Source organism: Hippocampus bargibanti, linkage group LG04, assembly GCF_051943395.1.
Source record: "Hippocampus bargibanti isolate YZ-2025 linkage group LG04, ASM5194339v1, whole genome shotgun sequence".
NCBI classification, from domain to species: domain Eukaryota; kingdom Metazoa; phylum Chordata; class Actinopteri; order Syngnathiformes; family Syngnathidae; genus Hippocampus; species Hippocampus bargibanti.
The window spans coordinates 29603440-29613439 of NC_142737.1; positions in this window are offsets into that span (position 1 = coordinate 29603440).

Below are 10000 nucleotides of genomic sequence, written 5' to 3' on the forward strand. Positions count from 1 at the left end.
CTTGTGGGCTGGAGTGACAGTTAAATATTAAGAATTTTTTTTGTGTCAAAACTTTTTGTGATCAGAACATATCGATTATATATCAAACATATTGGCATATTGTGGTGAATCACCCTGATTTATGGTCACGAGCTATGGGCCATAAACAAAATGACGAGATCCTGGACACAAGCAGTCGAAATGAATGTCCTCCGCAGGGTGTCCGAGCTTTTCTGGGCATGTCCGAACGGCAAGAGGCCCCACGGGACAAGCCAGACTGTGTCTTTGGGCTGGCCACGGAACGTCTTGGAATCGGCAAATGTTAAAAGAAGTGGGTGGGGAAACAGAATTCTGGTCTACCCTGTTGGCCCTGCTACCCGACAATAGATAAGTGGTAGAAAATCCATCCATTTTCCGTACCACTCTTTCCTCATTAGGGTAATGGGGGTTGCTGGAGCCTATCCCAGCTGTCTTCAGGACACCCTAAATTAGTTGCCAGCCAATCACAGGGCACACAAAGGCAAACATCAGTATCTCTCACACCAAGGGACATTTTGGAGTGTTCAAGCTGCCTGCCATGCATGTTTTTTTTGGAAAGTGGGAGGAAACCGGAGGACCCAGAGTAAACCCACGCGGGCCCGTGGAAAACATGCAAACTCTACACAGGGAGGCCGGATCGGGACGCGAACCGGCAACCTCTGCACTGTGAAGCCGCCGTGCTAACCACTCGCCGACTGGGCCACCCGTGGGAGAAAAATTTGGTAGAAAATGGATGGATATTTCTCATTGACTGCCCTAAACTGCGATTTGATCAAACAATGCATTTGGTTTCAGTGTCATGAAACTGTCACTCCAAAATGACCCAGGACCAAAATGAGTTTTACATGCCTTCTTTAAAATTAGCGTTATAATCATCATCTCCAGTTACATGGTCAAAACCAAGGATTAGTCAGCATCTTCCCACATCGAGGCTAAAGTCCCAGTAAAATCTGGATCGTGTAACTCCAATTGCTGACCTGTCAGTTATATGATGCATCCTGATTTATATAGCGCTTTCACAACAGCTGAAGCTGAAACAAAGATTTGAACAAAACAGTTAACATAAAGTAAAATAAATTAATAATAAGCACTTTCTCCATGATGGCGTCGTGAACACGCAGCGGCTTTTCTCTCTCCCGGCAAATTAGCGTTTTCATGCTTATTATGTTTGTCACACTCGTGTAAATGTTCGTCTCCATTTGCCTCGCAACATCCGAGGCGTACCTACTCCCGTGAGGTTCTGCTCGACATCGGCACTTCCTTTTTAAAACCACAACCAGCTGACACAGAAGTGCTACGCGAATGCGGATTGCTCCGGGTGTCGGCTCGTCCACCGACCCCCAGGAGTGGTTGGATGATGACATCTTCAACATCTTCCCCACGTGCCTCAAAACCGCCACCATCATCCCGGTCCCAAAGAAGTTGTCCCCCAACTGCCACCTTATAATATACAGTAAAGTCTCGTTATATCGATATTCAAGGGAGTCCGAAAAAATATCGATATAACCGGGACTATCGATATATCCGACCCTGTTTGCATGTAATTTTCTCCATGCGTGCATAGAAATAGTATCGATATAACCGGGACTATCGATATCTCCGATATCGATATAACGAGACTTTGGTCGGGAACCTATGGCTCTTTTGATGATTGCATATGGCTCGCCGACAAAACTAAATACATATTCTCGCTTTTTCGCCGCTCATTTCCTATTGGGGCTGCAGTTGGCGGAAAGCGCAATTTTGATTGGATGACACTGACATAGGTTGGTGGAAAGCGCAATTTTGATTGGATGATACTGGCCGTCATGTTGAAACAGGTAAACGGCCCTTTAAATGAGCCCGACGAGTAAAAAAAATGACGAGTACGCTCCAGCTTGAATGCACCGGACGATTCGCGATTCTAATTTGCAATGTAACAATAACATCGATGAAAAAGTCGAATGTCAGTGATATTTTAACAAGCCCCATGTTCACGTTAGCATCAATATACTTCTGCGAGAAGTATATTGCAGATAGCAAGTGTGGAAGCTAATGAGCCGTGTGCAGGCTAACTAGCAGTAACTTTGCCTGTGGACCCGGCAAGTTGACTTTCATTCCGATCGTTCGGATGGATTTTTACCAATCATGAGGAACGGAAAACATTCATCTTGACGGTGAGAACTATCACAAAGGTATTTTAAATAATACATTCTGACATTTTGTTGAAAAGTGGCCGCGCGTGCGTGTTTGCGTCAGCTACACGTGGGAGTTCACAATCAGACTGAACTAGAGATTTAAAGTATGTTTGAAGGACAACCGACATCAGTTTTTTGCTTCCTAACTGACATCAGAAAAATGTTTTATGGCATCTAAAATACCCAAAACACGCAGTATGATGTTTTTAGTCAAATGCAAAACACCAATAAAAATGACTTGAAGTGTCCAAAATCGGAAAAAAATTGAGCTGCGAATTGGGCATTTTCAGAAAGTCCCGCCCCCAGTTCATGACGTCACGCAAAGACGTCTTGCATTGCTCGAGAATCCAAACAATGACTTCAGATTCGGAGAATATGCTTTCTGGTTACACATCCAGTTATGAATATGAATCAAATAGTTCTGAGGAGGAAAGCATACATGTTTGCAATCGATTAAAGAATTTATTCCGTGCGATTTTGAGGCAACGTTGGGGGGAAATGTATCACCAAAAAAGAGGCAGAAAATGGCGACCAAGCTCCGTGTGAGGAATTAATCAGACCGTTTCCACAGGCTGATTAATTCCTTCCATGGAGCTTTGTCGCCCTCTTTTGGTGCTACACGAAGTTTTCAGACCAGCCACGTACAGTCAAATGCATTGACGTGATGGAAGGACTGCTACAATGTGTCCTTTTTCGGTCAGGGGCGTTCCTTCAGTGACGTAACATACAGACTCGTCACCAACTCAAAAACAACACTTCCGGAATATTCAGCACAAGTTTTAAAACGTAAAATATAGCTATATGCGGTGGAATCTTTGTAAAATACGCTCAGTAGAAGTCATTTGAAGCCATTTTACAAATTATGGACATAACTTGTCCGGAGACGTTGCTTGTCCTTTAAGGATGTGTCCATAAAATCAGCCTATCACACTTGCTGATGGTTGCCTACTCAGGAGCCTTTTACGTTGCTGGTCCCTCTTTTTGGAATTACCTGCCACTAAACATTTGGCAAGCCCCCATGCTGCCCATCTTTAAAACCCGCCTCAAAACTCTTTGGCATTTCACTCATGACTCATACTTGATCTTAGTTTTACTCCCTCATGCCCACTATCTTTGTGACCATTTTATTGCTTGTACTGCTCACGATGTCGTGATCTGGTTGGCGACCAACAGATGGCGCTGTTGGCCACTCCTGCACCTGCACAGGTGCTGGTCGTCCGGATCAGTGGCAGACTGCCAGGTTCGGATTGGCGACCAACGGGTAGCGCTGTCAGCCCTGCTTGCAGCCTTGCAGGTCAAAAGGACTCCCGGAACGACCATTCGGTGTCGGGTCATTGTGTGCTTTGTATGCAATTGTATGCATTATGCATTGTTCATGCATTGTATGCTGTGCATGTGTTTGTTTCATCTTGGCAGACTTTTACTCTTGGTTTTTCCTTTGATAGTTTGTATTTTTCTGCTCAAATGATTTTAACGTTTTAGATTTTGTTCCTGTTGACTTTATTTTAATACAATTTCTCAAATACAACCTGCTGCTCCCTCTGCCTTCTTTTTGAGATCCACAACTGCCATCACCACCTTGCAAACCGTGACAGAATGACCCAACTATCGGATCCCGCAGGTACAACGGACCGGTCTCATTTCCACCCTGTGCCTGGCAGTGCAACGTCCACGTTAGCCCACGCCGCATCGAGTTTGAATTGCGTCATTCGACGAGCCGTAATGTCCACGTCAACTTCAGGCCGAGACCTCCTTCCAGGTGGCCGTCCAGGGTGACACTGGGTGTCTGGCAGTACACGCCCACGTCCAGCCACGCGTCGTCGTGCATGTTGAATTGAGTCGCATCCACGACGAGCAGTGCAACGTCCGTGTCCACGTCAGTCCGAGACCCCACTCACCGCTGGATCCCGCAGCTGCTAAGGACTGGTCTCGTTTCCCCGGTGCCGGGCAGTTCACGCCCACGTCAACGTCCGGCCGAGACCTGTTCCCATACGGCCGTCCGGGGTGTCATTCTGCGCCTGGCAGTGCGACGTCTGCATTGAGCCATGCGTCGTCACGTGTACGTACGAGAGGGATCGCACTCACGCCCACGACGATCCGTGCTGCGTCCACGTCCACTTCAGGCTGAGTCCAGTTCCCATCAGGCCGCCGCCCATCATATGCTGGAGAGGCAACGGTTGCCGTCTCCACCATTGTTCCCTGGCGAGTTGGACCTATTGGGAGACTGTTGGGACTTCTGGAAGCAGTCCCTTGAAGGGGGGGGGGGGTACTGTAATGGTCTGTTTGGCGACCAATAGGTGGCGCTGTCGGCCCCGCCTGTACAGGTGCTGGTCATCCCGATCAGTAGCAGACTGCCATGTTCGGATTACCTCGGGTAATTGTATGCATTGTATGCAATTGTATGCATTGTGCATTGTGTATGCATTGTATGCTGTGCATATGTTTGGTTTATCTTGGCAGACTTTTACTCTTGGCTTTTCTTTTGATAATTTGTATTTTTCTGTTAAAATGGTTTTAACGTTTTAGATTTAGTTTCTGTTGACTGTATTTTAATACAATTTCTCAAATACCAGCTCCTGCTCCCTCCTGCTTTTTGGGATCCACAACTGCCATCACCACCTTGCAAACCGTAACACACAATAGTTGTCCATCTACAGCACTTTGTATGCAGCTTTATCTGTTTGAAAGTGCTCTATAATACAGTTGAGTAGTTTTGAGTAAAAAAAATCTATCAAATTTGACACACTGCAAGCGCAAGCTCTCTCACAGAAATATATTTCAGTTTTTTAAATACTGTAGCTATGCCACAGCAGTCAAATCCAAACCCAAGGCTTTGTTTTTAGTGCATTGGATGCAGTATTACTCCAAGATGCGTTTCACCAGATTATGCATCATCCGATTTAATTGCGTTCCTTCCGTTTTATGATAGACAAGTAGCTTTCCAACCTGCTTGGTGACTGCTGTGCCATTACTGTTATCCCGGGTATTATGTTGGATTACTTAAACTTCTTGATGGATATACCCAGCGACATTTTCCCCCTTTCGCATGTCATGACAATCCTGTTTTGTCCATGGAGCCTTGAAAAGGGGATTCTGTAGCCACTGGCTAACACGTTTAAATATGCAATCACATTTCCCAATTGTACAAAAGAACTTCAAGTCACACCGATGAATTACTTTATTTTAAGAATCCTCAAAAGAAAAACAATTGCAATAAACAAATAATTTTGTTCTTTTTTTTCAAACCATCACACAAAAATAGAAAGAAGTATATTTTTGTAATTACAAAAAAAACTATGAAAACAAAATGTAACTGTACACAGCAGATTATTGCAAACCCAAATAACTGAAAACAAGTATTCAATTCAGACAGATATGAAAAAACCCTATTTTGATACAACCCTCCTGTTCTCCACTTTTGTTTTTTCCTCTATAAATACAGACATAAAACAGCCCTGCACTGAATAAAAACCAGTTACATTTCATAGAAAACCAAAACTGACATTATTGTAAAATATTGCTTGTATTGCATGATGTCTGTGTAAGCTCTCAGTCGTACAGGAGTGGTCCATCGATGAGAAGGTTTCTTCAGCCGTCATCTGTACTTTTTGAAGGTGTCGGACGGAGGATGAGGTGAAACGTCCGACACCTTCAAAAAGTAAAGATGACGGCTGAAGAAACCTTCTCATTGATGTATTGCATGATAGACATTTTCAAAAGCAGCCATTTGAATTCTTGACATTGCTGAAAGACAAACTAAACATGCTGGCAGTATTTAAAGTGATGCTGTGAACTAATCAAAGGATAAGTCAACGATGAATAATGTCAGGATTGCTTTATGATTACGGTGTTTGCAAACAAATGCCCTGGCAACAAACAGTTTTCAAATCAAGAGCAAACCAGAAAGTACCAAAGGCTTCCAGAAGCACTCTGAATTGATGGAGACTGATCGACACCATGTGTACACACGGGCTAAATTGTTTGTACCCTCCCATTAAAGTCATAAAGAGACACAATGGTCAATGAAATATGTCAGGGAAATTATTATATAAAAACCTGACACTGATTTGTGTGGTTCAACATTTTCTTTGAATATTTTAATTGATTCATATACTCTCTCTCTTTCCGCCCCTCTCCCCATCACCGCCTCTAAGAACATTTCAAGAGGACATTTACAATATGGTCTACATTTGCCTCTTGCTCCCTATCAGTAGCACTTTAAGATGCTAAGTGCATCACAAATAAAATTCATTCTTGTGGTGGAAAATAAATGTTTTACTGCAAGGGTACCAACAATACAGCTTGTGCATTTATTTCACAAACAAACCTGAAAGCGCACAACAGAATTTGTAATGAAGTTAATAAATAAAAGAAAGACAAAGTCTTTCTCCACACCCTGGTTCAACAAATAACCATGTTTCAACCACTTTATACGTTACTTTGCAACCATGACTGCCCTGTATGTGTGGAATGAGTCACAACAAAGGGTACCCAGCCCCTTACGTTAAAATAGTCCCACATGGCTGCTCGGATGTCATCTCCTTGTGTTTGAAGAAACACCCACTGCTACCTCAGAATCTGCTCTCTTACAGTAATAACAAAGCTGAGCATTTTTACAGAAACGTCTGACACCGTTCGCAACAATTACATATTGGTATCTGTGGTGTCTCGTCTCTTCCACGATGAAACGTCACTGAATTCAAATGACAGAATTCAAGCCATCGACAAACCAATTGCCATCGAAACAATCGTTCTGTTCTTCCGGTCTCCACATTGTCCCGCAAGATGAAGAGCTTGTGCATATCAAGAGAGGAAACAAGGGAAACTAAAGTGCAGGCTCCATGAGTACACTGAAACGGCACCATGCTTTAGTCCAAAGGTATCAAACTCGAGACCCGGGGGCCACATCGAGCCCACCACATCATTTAATGTGCCCCACTTCAACAATTTAGGTGTATTTAACTTCATGTTTCTTGGTCAAATCTCTACCAAAACTGAAAACCATCTTCACTTTGATAAAATTGAGATGCTGCAAGCAATTTTTGGAACCAAATCATTGTTTAGTTATCCATCACGTTGTGTCTATTGCAAACACGTTGAGGACATTATATCATATCTGAAATGTGGCCCCAGACAAATCTGAGCTTGTGTTTCGATTAACACTGAGCCGACCGACTGTATAGTGTTACAATGATACCTTGGCTTATGAACTTAATTGCTTCCCAGAAAGTGTGTGTAAGGCGAAGAGTGCGTATTCCAAACATTCATTTCCCAAAGGAAATCATTAAAAGTCCAAGATGGCGCCCGAGTAGGCAGCAGTCAGCAAGTGCTCTCATGAGCCTTGCTTTTTTGTTGCTTTTGTCTTGTTTTTGTGTTCTCTTTTGTTACTGTGTTGTTGTGCATCGTGTGGAATGGATACGGATTCTTTTTCAGCATTTTTGGCCACGACATTCATCAAGGAGGAGATTGTGCTGAGCGGTTGCACCTTTTCGGCACATGAATATGCCAGTACTGTTTTTGAATGGGTGGAATGTCGGTGCCATTTGAATGTCATCGCTGGACAACTCTGGGGCGATTGTGCTTTTTTGCGTCTGGAATGGGCGGCATTTACACAGCCCCACTTTGTTCGGCGGAAAGGTCAGTGCTGTTGAACAGTCTGTGGCTGGATGGAGGGATTGAGGAGCCCGTGATGAGAAGGAGCGTCAGAGCAGAGCGCCGACGCGTATTTGGAACTGTTGCTGCTTGGAATTGAAGCGGATTTATGTGGGCCAGGAGATGTGAGACAATCTCTTTTCGTCAATGGATGCTACATCTTCGTGTTTGCTTTCAACATTTAGCTTGTAGCGGACGTGCACATTCCACCCTGACGTCCCTGATCCACTGGTGCAAAGGACGCTTTGATCCTCTCTTCTTTCATCTATAGCTGCTTCATCTAACAGAGGGTACATAAAGTGCTTCAGAATGAATCTCTCTGTGTCATATTGTCTTTTTGTTGTCATATTATTTTTATTATTATTTTTTGTTCTTTTGACAAGATGGCGCCACGAGAGTGGCTGCCTTTCCAGCAGCTCTTGCATTTTGTTTTTCTACTTCTTTCATAACTTTGCTGGTGTGAAAATTAAATTTCTCCACTGCGAGACTAATAAAGAAAGGTAAATCCAAAATGAGAATAATCCGTTCCCAGGTCCTCATAAAAATTAATTTTCTACTTTCTAGTTTTCTAAGCCTTAAAACGACACAAAATATACCTTATTTTATGCATAATAAATGCACTATGGTATTGTAATTAAAGATAAATAAACTGTACTGTGTAATAAAGTATTTTTATGATACCTTTGTGATGGCTTGATGGAATGGGGTGGCCGGTTTCATCAGCATTAAACACTTGATGAGGAACGTAGCCTTCTTCCACCATCTTGAGGAATGATTCCTTGTAAGCTTTGGCAGCTGTATCATTAGAAGTGCTGCCTCACCATGACCAATGAATCCCTATATGACGCTTAAAGTTCTCGAACCATCAATGGCTAGCCTTGAAATCATCAATGGATGACGAACTTCCAGGTTGCCTCTTGACGATATCCGAGTGAAGTTGCAGTGCTTTCTCTGCGATAATTTTACCTAGTTCCTCATAAATTGTATTCTGTTTAGCTGGGTTGGTAGCTTTGTGTATAAAGTGTCTCAAGGAGCTCTGGGTTTTGCATCTTGGAAGTTGTGATATTGTAACAGCAACAGATGCAGGCAGACACACTAGAAACTGCATTAATAGCTGATTCCCTTGCTTGTCCTTTCTCTTCAAATTGTACCGATGGCTTGTGAAGGTTATTTGTGGAGCCTGATTGATGGGATATTTTAACCTTGCAGTCTACACTCTGCCTTTGAACTATCAAAGTTGAAACGAGTCCAAATTTCACTGTTTTCTATCCATTTTGTCACTCTCTCTCATCTCCCTATTTATTTAATATGTGCAGCTCGGTGTTTCTGTAAACCCCCTCTGCTGCTTGTGTCCCCTCCTTCCTTCGACCACGGTTCTTGACCAATCACACGCGGCTTTAACCAAAGACGGGGCGGGGAATAGAGGACCAAAAATGACTCATTGCTGCCATTTCCTTGTGAGGAGAACGGGCTCGTTCGCGAACAACAAATCACTCATTGTGGCGCTCTGTGTGTTTCCCAAAAAATAGTTTGTATGCCAAGACTATATTCTAGCGAATTTAACGTACGTAAGGCAAAAAGTTCGTGAGCTAAAGCGTTCGTAAGCCGAGGTATCACTGCATTTGTGTTGCTGTTCCAACACAAGTCATACAGGCTTTCTAGTTTGCTATGCTTATACCCAGGAGTATGTACTAAAGTTAAAACACAGCATCCACAGCAATGTGGACAATTGACTCATGAGGAGTAGGGGGTTGAATGCCCCCCTAGGAACTTTGTCCCAGGGCACCCAATGTGAAATGTCATTGCAGCCGCGTTGGAAATCCTGGGGGCGGTTGAGTAATGACAAAGTGGACAGAATATCGGCCATATGGAAAGGAATTTCAGAAGTATGTTTTGTAAATTTGTGAACACTTCATAGCGACCACGGAATCTCTGAGCATCATTGTGGCAAGGTGTACAATTTCACAATGATTTCTTCGCCATTGATCACGTTTCAGGATGCCCCATTCTGAAGCTAAAGTTGTTTTGGGAACAAGACCAAATGAGGAAGCAGAAGATCGAGCGCCCCTTCCCCAATAGTCCTTAAAAATGTTCAGTTAATGCCAGTTTGGATTAATAAGTCACGCCTGTGACAAACAAAACATTCAGTTAGT